Below are 22820 nucleotides of genomic sequence, written 5' to 3' on the forward strand. Positions count from 1 at the left end.
CATGAGAAACATTGTTGAAAATATGACCCTGTGAAGATGAAGAGAGGTCCCAAGAAAAAAGTCCTCACAGGTACTGAGAGCAGAGAAAGGGACAGAGAAAGAATATCAACTCAAATACTTTGGGTATACAAGGGAAGCCATGGATACAAATTAAAATAAGAACAATTTACATTATGTTTCAGGTTTTCTAGAATATGTGATCTATAACTGATCGCGTGCATGGGCTAGGGGAGTGATCTTTTTTTCCCCTCACCAGCTGCTAAATGTATGTTTCCAACCACTGGGTACACAGACTGACTTCATCTGGTTTTGTATTTTATTAAGTGAAACCAATTTATTATTTTAAATAAAGAAATGGCATGATATAGGTGTTGGATGGTATTTATAACTTGGCCAGGTGAATGCAAATAAATTCCTGAAAGACTTCAATGCCAAAGGAGAAAATTGATCAGTCTTCAATTTTTGTACCTGAGAAACAGAACCAGGCATATTCAAGAAGGGAAAAGAGAGAAATACATTCTAAAGCATGATTTTAAGATTATAGAGAGTTTACCTTTCAGGGTGGTATAAAAATCGCTAAAATGAGGCCAAGAAAAGCATTGGAAAATGAAGCATAAGATATGGTAATGTTGCATGTTCCAGTCAGAGCCATTGGATTGTGAGACTTCCTTAATTTACACTTACAGTATAATCTAGGATCCTGGAAATAGTCCAAAGAGGTGTAAATAGCCCCATGAGGCCTTTAGGAGTTAATGTATTCCATAACTAACTTGTTTTGAGTCCGTACTAATTGTGGAAGCCAGGTCTGCTGAAGGTGGGGACCTCTGGCAAGGCCATATGGAAACATAAAATGCAGCTGCACAGGACCTGTCAAGAGGACCGTTTGGAAGCTGCCAGCTGGTTGACAGCAAGGAGCCAAGAAGCTTAGTTTCCTTGGAGATCTACCAGGGCTTTGTGGCTTCCTGGTTTTCTATAAATCCATACCCCAGGAGCCTAGACTCCTTGACGTAGTTTTGTAACTTTTTCTAAGAGAAGGGAAACGAGAGTCTCATTATTCAGGGTGATTCTCAAGTTCTAGCTGAAGGGAATCACTATGGATCCCATTGCTTACATGGATCCTCTGGATCTCAAACTTTAACTTCCCACCGGAAGCCCATCTGCAAGCCTGTAAAAATTATCATTTTTATTTATTATTTTTAGATTGTATTTATTTATTTGACAGTGAGAAAGAGTGCACCAGCAGGGGGAGAAGCAGAAATAGAGGGAGAAGTAGGCTCCCTGCTGAGCAGGAAAGCCCGATGTGGGGCTCAAACCCAGGACTCAGGGATCATTACCTAAGCTGAAGGCAGACACTTAACAGACTGAGCCACCCAGGTACCCCAAGCCTGTAAAAATTTCTTATAGGGCCCAAGCACTCTGAGCCAGTAAGGCTAAGGGGAAAAAGGAAGGAAGGAAGGAAGGAAGGAAGGAAGGAAGGAAGGAAGGAAGGAAGGAAGGAAGAAAGGAAGATTATGAACTGGGACATTTAGTTTTTCAACTTCTTCCAACTTTGCTGACTGTGACTGTTGTCCCTGTTCTAAGTTTTTACCCCCAAACCTCAAGAGGAATAATACAGGATAAATGAACTCAGGAGAAGACAACTGAGGTGGGCCTGACCGCTTAGTAAACTGGCAGACTTAAAAGATCTTCTATGCTCTGACACTTCACTTTGAAACCATGCCTGACATTTTTATATACATGTATACACACACACACACACACACACACACACACACACACTCCCCTTCCTTAAATGCAGACACATTCAGGATGGCAGGGGCTATCTTTATCTTAAATCTGATGAAGGTTGGTTGCACATAGGGGCTTTAAGTTTGGATTGAGCCAATGGAAATGGATAATTTTAGAGGAGAGGGCACTATGGGATACAACCAGGTTTGAGTACAGAGTTTGCAGTAAGGGTTCCATAGAAGTATGAGGACTCTGGGGGTCTGGAGTGTGTGTGAATGTTTATGTGTGTGTGTGTGTGTGTGTGTGTGTGTGTGTGTGTGTGTGTGTATTTAGGGGAAAAGGTGGAGTCCATAAACAATGAGGCATAATGGAAATAGCACACCCTTTAAATTGGGGCAGATCTGGGTTGTCAGTCTAATTAATTACTAACTGTGTCAACTTAGATAAATTATATTTTGTGTCCTCTTTACAAAAGCCAAAATAGGGTTAGTAATTTCTACTTGGCAGAAGTGCAATGAGAACTATATCAGCTAATATATATAAGCATCTGTCCCAGCTGCTGATACTTCATAGATATTCATAATGGCATTGGTGAGAAATATTGCTTTTAAAAATCTTCTATATGACTAGTCCTACACTCAAAATTAGTGGAGGAAAGCTTTATTTCCACTGTATCATTTCTGCTGCCAGGACCCAGGCCAAAAAAAAGTTTCAAAATTAGTTGTATTGTAGAGTCAACAAGCTTTGGAGCACTAACCAGAGAAACTAACTAACCAGAGAAACTTATGCCATTGCTGCTATAGGGAAAATAATTCCCAAATTCCAGCAATTTCTGGATTACAAAAATTTTTGGAACATTGCCTGTTCATAAGTTGAACACTACTTTAAAAAAAAACAAACTGTAACATGTTTCTTAAGATAGTTCTTAAAATAGTTCTTTTGGACTAAATAAATGAGATAGTTGCACACAACTTCACCGTATCATCACTTTATACCTGTAAGGTGAAACTGAATTTTACATAACTCTTTTCCTCTAAGAAAATATATTATACACCAGCGCATTTCAGTCATTCCTTTGTTTTAAAGGATTCTCTGTACCTCACCACTATATAAAAAAGAAAAAGCTTCTCAGGACATATGTCTCTAATCTTTTCAGGTTTTTATTCTGCCTCTCTAATAGTTTTACTTGGATAAATGGCAAGGTAGTGCTATTATCTATTAAGTAAGTAATAACTGGTTTTGAAGCCTTAATCATATCATCCTGCTATTTAAAGATTTTATGACAAAATGGTAATTCCTAAATTGTACTATTTTATGGCATTGTTTAGTGACAGAGATCAGTTGTACATTAAACAAAGCTGTCTTACGTAATTTTGCTACTCCTTCCCCCTCAGGTGAGGAGAGGGGTTCTGAAAATGGTTTGTCTGTATTGCATTTAAGTGCTATTCAAGTCACAAAGAGAAATAATGCTACCATCATGAGACAATGATTACTCTGTGTGGTTGTGGACTTGAATTTTACTTACCCCTTTACTTACCAAAAGATAAAATATCCCCCAAATTTGTATTTGTAAAGCATGCCAAATAGTTGATTCTTTTCTTAATTATGTGAAACAGATTTTATAACCCATTTGACACTGAAAGTATTCTGATTTGTTTTACAGATTTAAGCCATGATGCAAATCAAATAGACTAACTCTGTAAGGAAAAACCCCAAACTTACTTTCATTCTTTTTTTTTTGTTTGTTTAAAGATTTTATTTATTTATTTGACAGACAGAGATCACAAGTAGGCAGAGAGGCAGGCAGAGAGAGAGAGAAAGGGAAGCAGGCTCCCTGCTGAGCAGGGAGCCCGATGCGGGGCTCGATCCCAGGACCCTGAGACCATGACCTGAGCCGAAGGCAGAGGCTTAACCACTGAGCCACCCAGGTGCGCCACTTACTTTCATTCTTGAAAATTACTGTGGATGTCTTCACACAATTAAAAATCACAAAAAATTGTGTAGGTAAATGTTAGCTTCATAAGACATATAATGAAATGAAGCTGGGAAGAATACTCACATCTTACTAGTATCTCCTTTTGAGGATAAATACTTACAGAAGATTTTAAAATGTATTGTTATAACTTAAATCTTCTGGGTATTTGCCAATAGAAATAGCACACAGATTTTAAAAAGCACATTTATATGCAGTAAAAAAATGTAATCTTCATACATATTCTAATGGGTGTATAAGACTATTGTGTTTGGTGTAAATAAAGTTCAATCGTTGTTTCCAGTGTTAATACAACAATTGATTTCTGAATCATTTTCAATAAATCATTGTTGTAGAAAATACCATTTAATTCTGTTTTTTTGCTTTGAGGCAGAATTATTTTAAAAACTACCCAAGCCAAATGGTTATACATTCTCTTTTGAATCATCTTCTAGGAAGATTGTGTTCTTCAGTAATGTATTCTATCAGGAATTCTAGGTTTTTTATGTAGCCATTCATATTGTTCTAGGTCTTTAATCTTGTCATTTGTTTCCTCTGATTCTCAGTTGAATTAAATGTTGGAGTCCCTATCCTTACAAGGTTAAGCAGAATCATATTGTTTTTGTGACTGTTTCTATTTTTCCGGTAAACCAACCTAAGAACTTTAGATTTTTGCCCTGGGGTTCTAACCAGTAAGCTAATAAATTAGTTTGTATTATTTAATGCAAAAGTGACAGAGGAAAAAACTCACCGCCAATTAGATTCTCTGAAGGGGGAATGACAAGACTATTACAAAGACTGTGCACTGTGAGCACTAACATTCCAGGGGCTGCAAGGAATAGCAGACTAGCTAAAGAGCTCTCCCAATCCTGCCATCATTAGTTTTGAGTTCTGAATACTGGAGGGATTGTTGTTATTACTGTACTTTCTATGGGGCTGAGGGAAGAGAAGTTACAAAATTCAAAATATTTGAGAAGATTACTCAGTTTATTTCTCAATTCTACCTAAAAAGATAGCCGTTAGAATTTTTGAAGTCCTCTTAGACAAATAATGAATAATTTAGAAGAGGTATGTACACTATATTCTAGATAGCTAATTTTTTTTTATTTTTAGATAACTAATTTTTAATAAAATTTCACTCAAGAATGTTAACTGTATGAGACACTGAAAGAAATCTTGAATAAATTTGTAAAAATCAAATGTAATATAGATCAGCTGAAACTTAAATTGGTTCTAATTATATCATTTTGTAGAAAGTTTAATATAGTAAATACAAGTGGAATTCACCTGAATATATGTTAAATTTCTTGAACCTCTGTGTGTGTGTGTAAGTTTTAACTAAAAGCTATTTGTTCTAATCAATGAATATGTGCAGAGAACTGGGAAGCCAATCCAGTTCATAATTTATTTAGTAAATTGAACTTAGGGAGTAGTTAAGTAATACTGCCCATTTATATTTGAATTATTCTTAATTTGTGTGGAAAAACTACACACACATCTGTATATATCAGCTTTTTACTTAAACCTTATCTTGTTTGTTTGCATGTGTATGTGTGTGTAATACACATAAGAAACGCATTGTTCAGATAGTTCTTATGTTTTCTAATATCTATTTTCTGTATTAACAATATCTCATTTAAAGCTAACTTTGGCAAGCCAAGTTTTTAGGTAATACTAGTTGCAGGGACATTTAAGACATTTGTCTACACATCTCATTAAACTCATGTAGTTCAACAAAGCTCCTGGTCCTATTCCTGATTTATCCATATTATGGGATTGCCTTTGTCCTTTTATTGCTTTGTCATTCTTCCTTTAAATTACAATATTTCTGGCAATATTTTTTCATGGAATAGTTACTTCAAGGGTACAAAATAAAATAGCTTTCCTTAAATGAAAGCATTGCTGTTTACCATGTTTGCAACCGATGCAATTAATCTATAGGCAAAGAAATTAACATTTAACAAAAGACTTCCTGTTTATTAGATATTCATATGTCTGGAAGGAAGAGGACTTCCATCACACAGCCTTCTATTATCTGTTTAGTCAAAATGTTTACAAAAATGTTATTTATAGTGGTGGCCTTTCTCTGCACTTTAAAAAACCTATGTGTGTCTCATCTTCCCAACTGGTCTGCAAGTTCTTTGAGGCCAGGAATGATGTATTTGTCTAAACATTATTCCCCACTGTAACTAATAAAGGATTTGCATATAAAAAGCTCTCAAAATTAATATTAAAGGAAACTGGATTTTTCATTTATAACCCTGAGGCCTAGTAAAATCCAAAAGCACCTTCTGAATAATTGAAGAATGAATTATACTTGTTATAGTTTTAATGATGAGTGCTTTTATTGTTTTCACAATCTTTAAAAATCAGATGTCTTCTGGACATCTCCATCTGGATATCCAGGTGGCAAGTTAATTCCCTTAATGTCTCACACCAAAGTTGCATCTCTCCTCAAATCCCAACTCTTCTTTCTTTATTCTATATTTTGTTTAAAATCATAGTCATTCTCCCTGCAATGCAAATAAAAAACTTCAACATAATAACTGATTTCTCTTTTGCTGGTTCTTATTAATTCTATACTCACATTATATCCTATAGCCATGAAGTAATGGTTGTTCATTGGATCAAAAATAAAAATTACTTTAAAAATTAAAAACAGAATACAATATAGAAAGACTATATTTACATAACATAAAAACAGATAAAAAGGAAATTTGTCTCTGCAATAACCATGTATTTATTGTCTAAATTGACTCAAAATTAAATATAGAAATGAACACATTAACCATTCTAACATCTTATAGATAATCTAAATTTAGATGGTTACTTTCAGTTTTCAAGGTATCAATAAGAGATCACATTGAGAAATAAATTAACATAGCCTACGATGGGATACTCTCATTATTGTCTTTCCTTCTATCCTAAGTCTTCTAAAGAGCTGATTCATGGAGTCACCAAAATATTACTTTGAAGTAATAACAAGTAATCTTAACATCTCAAATAGAATAAATATTCACTGGTTAGCCTTGGACTTTCTACATACAGCAGTCCAGACCAGTGGAAGCAGAGCCAGAAAAATCTAATAGGCTGAATAATGAAAAGACCAAACGCAGATATTGTATGTCTACTGATCAGAACAGATTCATTCATCCTTCCTTCTTGCCAGGGCCAGGATCACAGCCAATATTCATAGTAGTGCTACTGCTGCTGATACGGTGTTCCCTGATTCTGACACCTGTGGATTCTGGGCTTGTCTGCTGTCTTATCTGCTTTTCTTTATCTTAATGTCCTCTCTTGACTGGGCCTTTTGCCCCTACCAGATCCTTCCTGTGTACCTAAATCTAAACTTTTTTAAAGTCATACAGTACTGTCAGCTCTGTCTTGAGATTGTATTCTTGGTCTTCCCCTCCAGGAAACAAAAAACAAAAGTATTCAAGAGGAGTAATGCAACGTGTTTAAATGTTTAACCTTAAAACTTACAAAAAGGTAGTGTGATGGAACTGCTACATTCTAATGAATACTGTTTACAATTTTTTGGGATATAATTTTAGATTTAAAGAAGAGTTGCAGGAAGAATATGAAGACTCCCGACTCCCCATATTCCTGTATACTTATGTTTTAAAACTATTTAACAGTGGGGTCCAGTTGCATTGATTCTTATAGGCCAGAGGTTCAACTTTTGAAAACTTTAAGCAATGGTAACTTTCCAGTTTGGAGCTAATTGCTGATTTTGCAGGATATAAAATACATTCAAAATATCTTGTGAAAATGTTAAACTCAAACTGATGTTGTAATGTCATCACACATCATAATGTTCTAATTTTTTAAAAAAATTTAAAACTTTGGGGCTCCTGGGTGGCTCAGTGGGTTAAGCCGCTGCCTTCGGCTCAGGTTATGATCTCAGGGTCCTGGGATCGAGCCCCACTCTCTGCTCAGCAGGGAGCCTGCTTCCTCCTCTCTCTCTGCCTGCCTCTCTGCCTGCTTGTGATCTCTCTCTGTCAAATAAATAAATAAAATCTTAAAAAAAAAAACTTTGAAAATTATTTTTCTTCTTATGGCAGTAAAAATTGGGAAACAGACATATTTTAGGAAATTAGCATAAATAATTGTATTTCTTATGGCAAAAATAAGATGCTCCCCTATACTGAACAGCAATTAATTCTTACACTACCACCCTCAACTAACATCTCACTGTTTTCATTAAGAGTTTTACTATAATTTTCCTAATATCCTAAAGAAATTTAGAGTGTAAAACCTAAGGTTACAATCCAAAGTAAAAATGTATTATTGAGGTAGGTAAGGCATAGAGTTTGTAAATAGTAATTATTACTATTTTTTTAAAGAAGTTTTTAAATGAAGTTGTCTGGAAATTAAAGTTTTACCATTTAAATTTGTTGTTTTCCAATTAATTTTCAATAAACAAGTGGAGATGGGTTCCTACTGAAAATGTTATTTGTGAGACTGAAGTAAATGTTTTCTGGGTAAGGTTTAACTGCTGAGAAATTTTTTTTTTTTTTTTTTTTTTAGTACAATAGAATGTGCTTGCCTGTGATTAATTGTAACCTCTAAGGAAATTAATTTTTTTGGAAATCCTTTTTAAAATTATGTTGTCATGATTATAAAGGCCAGTCATGTGTGTGTGTGTTTCTCCAATTCCTAGAGAATTCCTTGACCACTTAAGGTATGAAATTCCTTTCATTCATCTAATTTTATATCTAAGGATCTGTTACATTAGTTAGAACTTGGCTGCCAAACTATGAGGAACTTTCATGTCATGTATGGACTAAACCTTTTTGACAACTATAATTCTATGATATTTACTACTTTAATGTTACCTTGTTCTTTTATTTAGAAACTTTTAATTATATAAGCTTAAGGAATACGTGGTTTAAATCTATTATCATTTCTTAAATGATAAAAAGTTATTTCTCATTAGCTCACCTTTATACATTGTAGTAAGCAACACCAGCCCCATCTGACATAAGAAGAAATTTAGGCAACGGGGATTTATTTGATCAAGTCCAGAAAATATTAAGAGGAGAAACTGGGTTTGTGATTTAAATTCTCTAATCTCCTATGGCTCTGACCATAATGCCTCAATAAGACACTTATTCATAAAGAAATAATAGGGTTCTTATTTTGTGTAGGACACTTCTAGGTAGCTTCTATCTTCAAGCATGAATTTGGTTAAGGAATATATTTATATACATGAAAAGTTAGCTATCAGTGTAACGTATGCCAAACAGAAGTACACATACTCAGAGAAAATCGTAGGAGATACAGAGCAATAGGCATTCAAGAAAGGACTGTTCTGCAGGCTGCCCTCATTAGGAAGAGCATCACAGCAGAACTTAACCTTGAAATGGTAAAACTTGGGTAGGTGGAGAAAGAGCAGGGGAGTATTTACAGGGTGTAAAAAATATGTGTGGAATGGCAACACAAAGGACAACTTGGGGATTTTATTAGTCAATCAGATTGCCTAGAACAGACAGAATTGTGAAAGTCAAACTTGAAAAACAAAGATGGAAAAGAACTGTACACTCTTGCTAGGCTGAAATTTGAACTTTAGTCTCCCTGTTCAAGGATAAAGTAGTATTTTAGTTATATTAATTCAGAAAATTTTCAGAGCAAATTAATGAAAAGTATGAACTAGGTTGCTAACTATAAGAAATGGGATTGATGTAATTGTAAATGTTGAGCATAATTTCCCAAATGTTTCTCTCTTAACATGCTTTCCACTAATCATGTTTTATGAAAGATTCTATATTGCCTTGAAAAACTACTTACGGCACTTATGAACACCATTGTACTTCTGCTTGTGTTTTCGGAGTCTCATGGTTTAGAAACCTTTTCTAGGTTTTTAACCACTTTTTAAAAAAGATTTTATTTATTTAACAGACAGAGATCACAAGTAGGCAGAGACGCCGGCAGAGAGAGAGGGGGACGCAGGCTCCCTGCTGAGCAGAGAGCCCAATGGGGGGCTCGATCCCAGGACCCTGGGATCATGACCTGAGCCAAAGGCAGAGGCTTTAACCCACTGAGTCACCCAGGCACTCTGTTTTTAACCATTATTTTACTATCTCTTTCTGTATTTGGAATGGTTAAATACAGGTCTTATTCTTTTTTATTTATTTTTATTAAAGCTTTTTTTTTTTTTTTAAAGATTTTTATTTATTTATTTGACAGAGGGAGAGAGAGTGAGAGAGGGAACACAAGCAGGGGGAATGGGAAAAGGAGAAGTAGGCTTCCTATTGAGCAGGAAGCCCAATGTGAGATTCAGTCCCAGGACCCTGGGATCATGACCTGAACTGAAGGCAGATGCTTAACGACTGAGGCACACAGGTGCCCCTACAGATTTTATTATTTCCTCATTATCAATATTAGTTATTTAATTTTGCTATAGGTCACCTTTAACATAAAAAGCAGGTATGTATGATGGCACACATTTTTAGGTATTCTTATACCTATTTCATGAGTGATTCATTTTACTGCTCTGGTCATGTTCAGGGAAAATTTTCTTTTGTAATTAGTTGATTCAAATTCTTCCTTTAAAATCTAAGGTTTATGTTTTAACTTAGTGAGAAAGATTAATCCAGGCATCTCAATGTTTGTCCTTATGGATGGGTACATGAAAATTACACTAGTATGCTTCCTTCTATAATACCAATGCCCTCAAGATTGAGAAAGTATGGGTCTTAGTTAACTTCAAAGAAAAAAAATCATCAAGATACCATTGGCAAATCTCTTATTGTGCCCTTTAGCTGTGCACTGACAGAGAATAAACCAAAAACCAAAAACCACGCGTGACTGGAGAAATGACAAAAGTGTCTTCATGCATTCGAGAACAGTTATTGAGTATATACTATGTGTCAGGTACTGTTCTAAACACTGGGGATACACGAGTGAAAAAATGACAATCTCTTTCCTTGGTTAGCTGATATTCTAATGGGAGGGAAAACTAATAACTAATTAACTTAAAGAATAAATAAGTTATGTCAGAAAATGGCAAGTGCAATTGAGAGTATAAAATGCAATACCAGATAAAAAGGATGAGTAGAGATTGAACATCACTGAAAAACTGACAGTTGATCAGAGACATGAAGAGAGTCAGTCATGAAGACACCTGGGAGAACAGGGCTCCATGCTGAACAAAGTCACAAGGGCAACACTTGAAGCAGTTTCAAGTGATGGACCTTTCCACTCTGTTTGCATTAGATTCCCATGCTCCTTACACCCCCTGTAGACTCTTGGGCATACCAGTCACTAACTAGCCATATTGTCTCATGCAGGAAAGGCAGGAAAACCATTTCTCTTTGACCCCAACCTGTTAAGGATCCCTTTCTCCTTTTTCTGGCTGCTCTCTGGCTTCCCAGAGTTTCATTTCCTATCTTTCTAGGTCCATTTTTTTCCACTGGCACTCCGCCTTGCAATTTTGTTTTAGTGAAGATGGAGTTGTACTACAGTTAATCAAAGAAGGAATTCAATATTTGAGTTATTGGAGTTAAAAAGCACTAAATAGTTGTACCTGTCATTATTTTTATTTTCAACTATTTTGATTACCTTGACTATAGGCTATTAGTATTATACATATGGAATAAGCTTATGTAAATTGAGACATGTAAAAAGAAATTTTTTTCATAAAATCAACTCTATATACATATAAATGAAGCAAACCGGTGTAAAATGCTGATCATCAAAGATAGCAAGTGCCTTCACTTACATATCAAATCAGGAAAAATGAAGACCAGGTTGTGGTATTTTTGTATGAAACATTCTCTTAACACATGATAAACTCCAAACACATTAAGCTATCAGCATTATCCACAAACTTACATTTAAACTATTATATTGCAATTTCTGCCTTTTTTAGTGACTGTCATCTCATTTCTATTATTTTTACCTCAAGACTCTAATTGTTCTTTTATAGGATCTAACTGACCAGTGTCCTTGGCAATACACTTTATGGTGCTTGCATCTGCAGTAATTGGACAATTTGCCACATAGTACAACTGGAAAATGTTTTACTAGTTCAGGTCTAAATCTTTACAAACACTATCAGTTTTATAATGATATAGCTGTTAAAGTAGAAATGATGAATGTCTCTTACCCTAAATAGCATGTAGGTTTCTTTTCAGTTAAGAAAAATAAGTAAATTTAAATGCACTGAAGTATGGGTGGGTAATCCCCATGATGAATAAAAATTGTTTTATAGACTTAACAGTAGAAATACAATTTGTGTAAAATTTACATTAATGCTAGCCTATTTCATTATGTATATCTTCTTCTCTCCCCACCCCATGGAAATTTAATAGCAGAGTATTTTTACTGAAGGACTTAATTTCCCACTATCCATACCTTCACAGAGTAAAAGCCAGGGTAGTATAGTGGTGTAAACCGATGTTTCTCAAGCTTGACTCCACACAGGAAAAGGAAAAATAAGGCACCCAGATGCAGGCCCTACTACAAAGGCTAACTAAATTGGTCTGGGGCAGGGCTCAGGCATAGGTGTTTTTAAAAAAGCTCCCCAGGTGATTCTGATATACCCCAGGATTGAGAATAACTGGTGTAAACAATAAGACCTAAACACAGGTGTTCTGAATTATAATTTTTTTAAAAACTGGAAATCATTAGTTTTAGTACATATCAAAAGAGTAATACTATTTAAACAAAAAGAAAGTTAGTAAATCTAAATGAAATAACGCTTTTGTAGGTATGGTGAGAGGGTTAAGCAAGAGTAGGAACATTAAGGGTAAAGTTAATTACTATTTAGAACGAAGTCAACTTTTAAGAGTTTTCTTTTAAAACAGTTTTTCTTCTTGAAAAAAATGTATATTTTATGATTCAGAAAATCAAGCTTTTAAATACAATCTGCAGTCAGATTGCAGGATCTGACCTCCTTCCAGTCTAATGTGTCTTTACAAGCCCACATGTGTGCACAGCAGCTACTGCCTTCCTGGGCTTCCTCTCTTCCTTGAGTCTGGGGTAGTGCTCCTAATATTTTTTGCTGTAGGACCCCATGCTTCCCCAGCTCTGAATAGTACAATTGTGATTTTTAAACTGCTGGTTTGTATTTGTAGTTCTTTAGACTGTAAACTTTATGAAGGCAGAGTTTGTTTAATCTTGGCTTGTGCTCGTGGTTTAACTTCTAGTATAATGCCTAGCAAATATTTTTTTTAAGATTTTATTTATTTATTTGTCAGAGAGAGTGAGCACAGGCAGACAGTGGCAGGCAGAGGCAGAGGGAGAAGCAGGCTCCCTGCTGAGCAAGGAGTCCGATGTGGAACTTTATCAATGCTGGGATCATGACCTGAGCCGAAGGCAGAGGCTTTAACCCACTGAGCCACCCAGGAGTCCATGCCTAGAAAATATTAAATATTTGTTGAATGAATACACACTGAGTTTTGTCTAACATTATTCTGAATTAGCATGATGTGCAATAGAAGGACTGAGTCCTTTAAGCCCACTTGATAGAAGTATTCTTCAGAGTGTTGACTGCAAAGTCTGTTGTTGCCTTGCTAAGGGTGTGATGGAGATCCTCATCTTTGGCAATGTAGCTGGGTCTCAGCAGAATTTGGCTTTTGTACCGGATTCCTTCTGCAGCCCCAGTCTGTGGCCCATTGTCTTCAGCCAAAAGTCTCCTTGCCTTTCGGTTCATATCTGGGTCTCAACTAGTCCTTCCCAAGTACCCTATTGCTCTTGTTTTGATCTCCAACCAAAGTTTTATCTTATTGAGCCCTTCTCACTTTATCTACTTGGGATTTCCTGGAATAAACTTCGCTCTATTTGATCAGGGATCTAAAGGCCTTCCACTGGTATAGTAATCTCGGCACAGATGATCTCCTCCCTAATTACTCTATCTCGTCCAGCGGTAGGCTCCAGAGAAAAATAGGATAATGTTTGTACTGTGAGCTTCCTAAATCAGGTGGACTTCTTTCCTCGAATCTACGTGTTCGTTTGAAGCATTTCTGAATCTGCTTATATCTACTTCACTTTAGAACCTGGGAAGGACCAATAAGCATTGGACATTTTCTAGCATTTAGTATTTGAAATTAACATTAGAAGATTGTGAAGTATAATTAGGTGCTTGTGATAATTATATTAATAAAGATTATTTTTGTTAAAAATATTGTCTCCTATTTAAAGAGATTTAATCAAACAAAGTCTATATAGGGGGCACCTAGATGGCTCAGTCGGTTAAGCATCTGACTTCAGCTCAGGTCATGATCTTGGGGTCCTGTGATCCAGCTCTGAATCAGGCTCCCACTCAGCGGGGGGTTCTGCTTATCCCTCTCCCACTGCTCCTCCCCCTGCTGTGCCCTCTCTCTCTCTCCCTCCTTCTCTCTATCTCAAATAAATAAATAAAGTGTTAAAAAAAAAAGAGAGACAATCCACATAGTGGAGAAAATATTTACGAATCATATATCATTAAGCGACTTATATCCAGAAGAATTCTTACAACTCAATAATAAAAAGAGAACTCAATTTTAAAATAAGCTAATAGGCATCTGAATAGATGTTTCTCTAAAAAAGCTATTTTAATGACCTATAAGCACACAAAACAATACTCAACATCATTAGGAATATGCAAATCAAAACCACAATGAGGTATCACTTCACATCCACTAGAATAATTATGTTCAATAAGAGGTAATAGCAAACGTTGGTGAGAACTTGAAGAAATTAAAACCCTCATGCAATAATGGTGGGATTATAAAATAATGCAGCCACTTTATAGGAAAATAATATGACAATTTCTCGTTATGTGAAATATGGAATTACCATAGCCCAGCAATTTCACACCTAGGTTTCTACCCAAGGTCCACACAAATGTAAATGTTTACAGAAGTACTATCCACAAACAGGAAAAGGTGGAATAATCCAAATGCCCAACTGGTGAATTAATAAGCAAAGTGTGTTATATATATATAATGGAATACTATTAAACAATAAAAAAGAAAGTACTGATACATGCCTCAACATTGACGAGCCTCAAAACGTTATGCTCTGTGGAAGAAGCCAGACATGAAAGGACACATATTGCATAATTCCACTTGTACGAAATGTCCAGATTAGGCAAATATATAGGGACAGGAAGATTAGTGTCTCTAAGGCCGGGGGTGAGAAATGAAGAGTGATTCTAAGGGACATGAGGTTTCTTTTTGGGGTACTAGAAATGTTTTAAGATTACATTTTGGTGATGGCTGCATGATTCTGAAAATACACTAAATATACTAAAAATTATTGTATTGTACACTTAAAGTGGATGAGTTTTATGGCATATATATTATTTGTTAAAGTTGTTAGCTTTCAAAAACATTACTGATTTTGCATGGAGATGTGGATTTTATGATAAATAGACTTGTAGATCTACTACAGAGTTGAGGGCTAATGGAAATTAGAAATAGAGACTGTTTCTCCTGAAACTTAGCGATGAAGGTATTGTGTTTTAGGCAAGGTTAGAATAATAGAGTAGCAAGAAAATGAATATAGGTAGTATATAAAGTCCCACATGAAAGGGTATATTTAAAATGTAGTTTCTATACATGAAATGTGGATAAGCTTCAAAGGATACCGGAGTACCTCTCCATGAATGCTGTAGCTAATTCTGCTATAGAAATAAAGAATGTGTTTGATCCCCTCTTTACAGTATTCTAAGTTAAAAATGGAACAACTTTCGCTCAATAACATTTTTCTTATTTCTTTCAATAGGAAATGAGTATATTAACTTCATCTTTGTGCAAAGTTCAAAATGCCAATATAATAATAACAGCTACTAATTACTGATTGCTTGCTGTATGCCAGACATTGAGTGGCTTAAATTCATTTCTTCATTTAATGTATTACATTGGTATGAATAGTTACTCTTCCTACTTCGTTTAATTAAACTTTTTTTTTTCCTCATGCCTTCTCTGTTGGGCTTTTCTCAACTCTCTTTTTCTCTTTCCCCTCCCACCTTCAGTATAAATGATACTACTCATGTTTCAGAGTCTCATTTCTTAAAAACAACCACTTTGTTCATGTTGCCCTGCCTTTAGCCAAAAACTGATTTGACATTGGAGAAATATATTAAGTCAGATTTTATGCTGAATTTTTACTGATTTATTCAAAATGTTCAAGGTGTTTGTATATGTGAACCTGCATTAAATCCCAGAAATGTGGGCTGAAGGGTCTTTGAATGTAAAGTGGTAGATTCCGCAGGAGTATGGAATCTTTTGTGAAGAGATCTGCAACAGAGGATGGGAAAAAGAAGACAGTTCACAAAAGGTGCGGGTGAAGGGTGGCAAAAAAGACATGTAATGCAAAATGTGGACATTTGTGAGGGATGCCTCAGTGCGTTGCATTAATAATTTGCATATTAAGAAGTCATGAGTCTTCCCGTTAATGAATCCCTAACTAGTCTCTGACACAATAGACTGAACCGTCCCTGGAGGAGTCATTATGGCCTATCATGTCAATGAGCCGCATATTAATGACTCTCTTACATGCTCATCAACAGGTAGCCTAATAGGCTCCCATTGAGTTCTTTTTCATTTGCTTTTTAAATGTATCCTCTCCTCCCTTCCTTTTGTAACACTATTGTGAAGAATTGACAAAAAGGTGCATTAAGATGATTTTAATGTGTGACGTAAGTTCACAAAAGCATTAAATTCAGAAATAATGCTTTAAGTCTTACTCCTCTGCCTAGAAAACTTCTCAAATGCAGTTAAATACAAATCCAGTTGGATAATAGGATTCTTATTTGGATTTTAACATAAACCATCCAACCCAATTTACTATATTTCTCTTTTCCCTGATATATCAATTTGTGCTGTCATTAGCATAAGTAGAATAGCTAGTTTGGAAATATGTTTGTGAAACTGAATTACTTAAACATGGAAATGAATTAGGATAGATTTCATATCAAAAACACTCATTAGAACTAACACAGCAGCTAATACATAAAAAATTAAAAATAAAGAGGAAATAGCAGACATATATTAATTTCAAAGCAATAAAGAAATGACCTAAAAAATGACTTTATAACTTTTAAATTTAACAATTCAAGGTAGTTACAGGAAGGCATTATTTTAACTTTTCTGGCTTGCTTTGGTACTCCTTGACTTTCGCTGGTCCCAATTATTATATTTAAAATATCTGGTGCTTTTTTTTGCAAACATAAAATCTATGATCTCCTATTAAAAAATACTGAAGAATTGTTCTTCCAGTATTTCTACTGAATTACACACCATCTCACCTGATTTATTTTCTAGATGAAGGAAGGAGTATCGACACATGCTTGAAATTCTTTGTCAAGAGACAGGAATGGGTAGAAGCTGGGGGAAAAGTTGGAGAAGTTTCCTAGCACTTTGTTCCCCATTAAAAAAAAAATAACAAATGAACAGCCAGTTGTAAACATTGCTATTTTGAGGAACAATTGAGGGCAAAGATGCTCAGATAAGCAGCTACAATCTGGTACTCTGATCTCATACCAGTCACCCTCCATTTGGCAAACATTTTTTCTGAGAGGGTCACTTCTTGAATGATTTGATTTCAAAGTCTGGAAGTCTCTTGCTCCTTTGTGTTGACTCTGCCTCCTAAGCCTCCCCAAAATACACTGGATATATCAATTTACATTTTAAATTATTTTTTCTTAAAACAGTTTCAAAACAATTATGTAACACAAATGCTAAGGAGGTTGTATGTCAAAGCTCAGTATTTAACAAACCAAATAGCTTAGCAATACTTACATGTAGATTCCACAAGGAAAATGTGTTTAATCAGAGTTTCTGTAATTGCAATTAGCTGGCTCAGTAGTAGTAACTCTCTGATAGTGACTTTTTTACACAACCACAGATAAATCAACATCATTATGAAAAAAAGAATGCCTGCAACTTAGTATTCTTGGGGAAAAAATACACATGACAATACTCTGGTAATTTTTGGAAGATGGAGATGGTATAAAACTCTTAGCAGCTACTTTGCAAGGGAACTCTGGAGAATAAGGATGTCAGACTTCTGAAGTAGCAGGGCTCTCAGCTGAACAATCACTAGTTTCTTGTCACCCACCTACTCTATGGGTGACAATTACTTCCTTTAAGAACTCAAGTGAAATAAGGCTTTGGGGCCAATAAGTTTAAGAACTTTTTCTGATATCCCTCTGTTATGTATTCTTGAGTTTTTCCAGTACTCACTGTTTAAAAACATTCACATTTCTCTCTCAATGGAATATAACTGACAGATTGTGGTAGAGTATCCCTTGAGCCAGGTTTACCTAGAAGTCTTCTTCACTTAAAATTAATGGATTCTGCTTATAATTATATCCCCTCCCAAAGCAACCTACAATTTTTGGTTCACACTTGGACCTCCAGGAGGATACTTAATTCTTCACTGGACGCTCACAATGTAGTACCTCTTTAGGAAATACACATTGCCACAAAATGGCACATGCTGCCCAGATCCAATCACAGAACTAAATCTAAATAGTCTTTTTTTTTGTCCTGATTCCTATACGGTGAGGTGAGCAAGAAAAAATAGCATCCAGCACTCTGACATGGCAAGGCAGATTTGAATGGGCAATCCTTAGTAGGCAACCAAGTCACGAAATGAAGAAACTTTGGAAAAGAAACTTACCAAAGGATTCAACAAAGGTATGTTTTTAGTTATTGAAATTTCCTTTATTGAGAAGGCATAGTACCATTGTTTTCAATATGTTTTCAAGATCAAGCACCAAGGCAATGGGCAATGCTCTAATTGAGAAATAGAAAAGATTTTTAGAAATGTAGTAATTCAGCTTTATGGAAAACAGGAAAATGACTCAATAAAACCATCTGGTCCCTAATGTGGCATATGCTTAGTTCCATGAATGCTTGAGCTGTTCACTAGAGTTTACTCAAGGGGCTTGTGGTTTGCCATGGTTTATGATTACATTTTATAAGTAATAAATGAACTTATATGATAGGTATTATCCAATACATTTGTTTATCCAACCAGTTGTGATTTGCGTAATGTTCTGTTACTTGAAAAGTTTTAGCTGAACATAAGTAAGATGAATTAGAAGCAAATGATTCTGTAATCTTTACTACAAATGATACAGGATCAGCTGCACAAACTGTGCAGCTAGGACTTCTATCAGTTTGAAGTGATAATGCTGATCATAAGATTTAACCAAGAGTTTATTCTTGACTGTATTGAAATTTTAATTTAGTAGCTATTTGTACTGATTTTTCTAGCATTTTATTTTTTTTAAAAATGGTTTAAGAAAATTCCAAATTAAACATTTCAAATTATATTCATAGATACTCCTATTATTTATATAAATATAGAACTCTAAAACTGGAAGGCATGTTATTTCATAGCAAAACTAAGAAGGGCAAGTTCATTCCAATTTGTGCAATAAAAGGGTTGATGGGTAGTGGCTGCCTGGCTGTGTGGAGAAGGTTCATAGAATTGAATCTTGTCTCAGCAAGAAAATTCCTTGATCTGTTATCAGTGCTTGCCATGGGTGCTAGAGAGAGAGGCCAGGATGAGGGTATTGTATTCGATATCCTTAATCTATCCAGAACCTTCACTTTGAAGATAACGGAATGTGATGCCTGAAAAACCATGTTCCTTACCATATTAGTTATTAGTCTCCAGATTCAGCGTTGAAGGGAATATAAAGCCGTTTAAAAATGTTGCTGTTTTTTCTCTGAGATTATTTCTTGCTTCTTTCAATCCCTGTTAATAATGCAGAGCTATCTTTATTTTATTGTCCTTTCCTTATCATCAAGGAACTGAATGTAATTTGTCTTTTCAATCTAAATTCCTTCTGCATCATGCCTTTAAATTTTTTTCCTTAGATACTTCCGCTCACAATTAGAAATTTATCTCTTTAATTCTCTGTCTTTTGATCAAATATTTTGCTTCTGTTTTTGATTTTACTCCTTATCAAGAGAAGACTACTGGTGTTGTAACACCAAAGGAACAGATATTAAGCTCCAGTAGTTAATGTATTATCAACATTACCTCTTGTTGAGTATAAGCTTTTGTTTTCCTCCATCCTCTAATTCAGAAGTGGCTTAAAAAAAAGAATAACAGAAGGTGAATTTTCAGGAAAATAACACCATAAAATTATGAAAATAAATAGTATACAAGATGTAATTATTATTCTAGGAAAGCCTTTTCAGTCTTTCTAGAAGTAGCCATTTGTCAGTGCCAATGCCAAGGCTAATGTATTCTTTTTAAGTGTCTTTAAAAAAAAATCGCAAAGAGGTACTATTTTTTCTAATTTAAAAGCTCTCCATTTTTTTCCTTTCTTTCTTTAAGGAAGGAGGAGGATAGAGGAAATAAAATGAGACCAAAGAGGACAGGCTGAAATGCTTGAGAAGTTCAACTTTTATTTACTTTTTAGCTGTTTCAGAGTGAAAGGTGGTACCCAAGAATTCCAAGTTTGGTTCTCTTTGAGCAATGCCGAGCACCTTGCAGCAGTGTTAAGGAGACACAAATACAAGTCATGACTCACTTTGGAAATGATCCTTTTTTTATGCCAACTTTTTTATTCCTTGTGGAACAGAGTTACACTTTTGCCGCCTACAACCCAATTTTTTTTTTTTAAAGATTTTATTTATTGATTTGACAGAGAGAGATCACAAGTAGACAGAGAGGCAGGCAGAGAGAGAGAGAGAGAGAGGGAAGCAGGCTCCCTGCTGAGCAGAGAGCCCAATGCGGGACTCGATCCCAGGACCCTGAGATCATGACCTGAGCCCAAGGCAGCGGCTTACCCACTGAGCCACCCAGGTGCCCCTACAACCCAATCTTGATATTTACCCGGACTGGCTGGGTAATTCCATCACAACAGACTCAGATTATGTGGAACAGGTCTCTGAGAGGTTTTACTCACTTAAGAGACATATGAGCTTTTTAGCACAAAGGCACTGTAAGACCTTGGGAAAACCATATCATTACTTATACAAAAACAACTACATTTCAACAGTGTGGAAATCAACTCCAAAAGCAGAAGTGCCACATACCCGGAAACTGGAGTAGTACAGTAGTATTAACATGGTGCCTAAATCTTGACACTCAATAAATAAAATGTGGATTAACATTACCGTACACACTGTATTTGGAGAGGACATTTTTCAATTAAGTTACTTTTACCAAAGATCTAGTATTTTTCTTTGGATGATGGTCTTCTGAGAAGGGCACTGTAAAAAGAACTAAGCAAGTATGCTATCATGGGTTGTAAATTTTACCCTTGAAAGTAGCTTGTAAATTAAAGATAGGAGAGCATATAAGGTAAACATCAAAAACTATGGATAACTCCAAGTGAAAGGAATAGAATGGTACTTGGGTACCATGGTAGTGTAGAGTGTGTTTATCACACATCACTAATAACAATAACAACAATAGTCATAATAATGATAAATTTATTAAACTCTTCCATGTATTGAGAACTGTGCTAAATTATTGCCCTGTATAAGGAGGAGGCAATATTTTGGAGCAACTTGAAGCATAGAGAGGTTATCACGTCTGAGGTCACATGGCTAGAAAATGGCTTAGTAAGTGGTAAGTAACAGGAAAGAATGAGATTTACATCCCCGTCTTCCTGCTCTTTTTCACTCTGGACTGACCCTTTATGAAAGAACATTGACATGGTAACCAAGAAACTTGCATATAGTTCTAGTTTAGCTACTAAACTAGTTAGCGTGTGTGTGACTTCTGCCACATTGTTTAACTAGGCTTCAGTTTCTCTCTCTGTAATATGATGGGTTGGGACTGTCCAAGTATGAGGACTCTTATAGATCTGAGATCCTATAAATTGGAAGAGTTTGGCATAAAAAGTAATGTAAACTTTCTGAAGTCTATAGAACTGACTCAAGTTTTGAGTGATTAACTGCTGACTCAGAAACACAAATTATTGTTTTTCTGTTAACTTACTAGGTTGCAAATACATTTTAATTCCTACCTTATCAATGTTTCATCATTTTATTCTCCAAGGCACATAAATTGGTCTATGTTTCAATGTATTTATTTATGGGTATATGTGATACATACACAATTATTTTCCTTTGTGCATAGAACTGCATCCCTCCTTACATAATTGGACGTGAATTGCTGAAAATTCAGAGACATAAGGAGGCACTTCCTGTATCACTTTCCTGGATTCTTAGAGTGTTTTCCTATAGCCCTGATAGGAACGAACACTTAGATCAGATGTCTTCAAACACGTGAACATCTTTGAGCTTCTACTAAAAAATGCAGATTCCTATTCCCCACTCCAGACATGCTGATTCAGATCTGGTTTTGGGCCTCCAAAGCAGCATTTGTAATGTGTACCAGGTTATTTTCACATAGAAGGTCAGTGAACCACGTTAAAGTTTGTGCCTCTTCAGTTGGCTGACTACCAATCAATACCTTGGGTTTCAATCTTTCATTCTTCTTGAATTGTATCTTAAATTTCTTGACAAATTTAGAATAACTTTTTTACTGATAAGTCATTTGTACATGCCTTAAGCTTAGAATTGCTGCTCCCCTCTTCCCTAACAAGTGTTATTTCTTCTTTAGTTTTCAAATTAAAGGGCAAACCCTCCTGGGCACTTTTCATACCCCATACTACCGCCCACTGAGCACACAATTATTACACTGCTGGGTTATTCCTTTATTTAGTTGTCTGCCTTCCCTTGTGGTTTGTGAGCTCTTTGACAGCAGGAACTCTGTCTTATTCATTGCGATGATCGAGTACAAAATTTGGAAATTTGTGAGCATTTGAATATTTGTTAAATGATGACTAACTGAATTAATTAATATTGATTGCGATGTATTTTAAGTTACTATTATATTTCTTATAGATCATTATTGATTGGAAACCATTAGTTTTTTTTATATACTCAGAACATATTTTTTATCTACTTGAGGCCATCACATAAAATTTCAATGTCATGTCCCATTTCTTTGAAGTGGGGGAAAATTTAAATTGTAAAGAAGATGCAAGCCTTTGTGCAATGATATTATGAGAGAAAAAACATTAAAATCTGGGCTTTTTGATTCAATAAACCCTAATTTTCACTTCCCATTTGGTCAAAAGCTCAAAGGCTTTCTAAGCCTAACACATTTTCTCAATGAAACTCATTGCTTTCCTTTACCCTTGTTTCTCCTC

The 22820-nt window shown here is 35.3% G+C and overlaps 1 protein-coding gene and 1 long non-coding RNA gene across 2 annotated transcripts in view; one reads left to right on the forward strand and one right to left on the reverse strand.

The window, feature by feature from the left end:
• Positions 1 to 19720, reverse strand: part of LOC116875539 — a 51321-nt gene extending 31601 nt beyond the window's left edge. The window contains exons 1-2 of the long non-coding RNA XR_004384216.1: positions 19688 to 19720; positions 18314 to 18429 (exon numbers count right to left, since the gene is read on the reverse strand). This is a non-coding gene — a long non-coding RNA (uncharacterized LOC116875539). The remainder of the gene's footprint in view (positions 1 to 18313; positions 18430 to 19687) is intronic.
• Positions 1 to 22820, forward strand: part of PPP1R3A (protein phosphatase 1 regulatory subunit 3A) — a 39969-nt gene that overhangs the window by 5000 nt on the left and 12149 nt on the right. The window lies entirely within an intron of this gene.

The sequence above is a fragment of the Lontra canadensis genome, unplaced genomic scaffold (genome assembly GCF_010015895.1).
Source record: "Lontra canadensis isolate GAN:19392208 unplaced genomic scaffold, GSC_riverotter_1.0 scaffold2, whole genome shotgun sequence".
NCBI lineage: Eukaryota > Metazoa > Chordata > Mammalia > Carnivora > Mustelidae > Lontra > Lontra canadensis.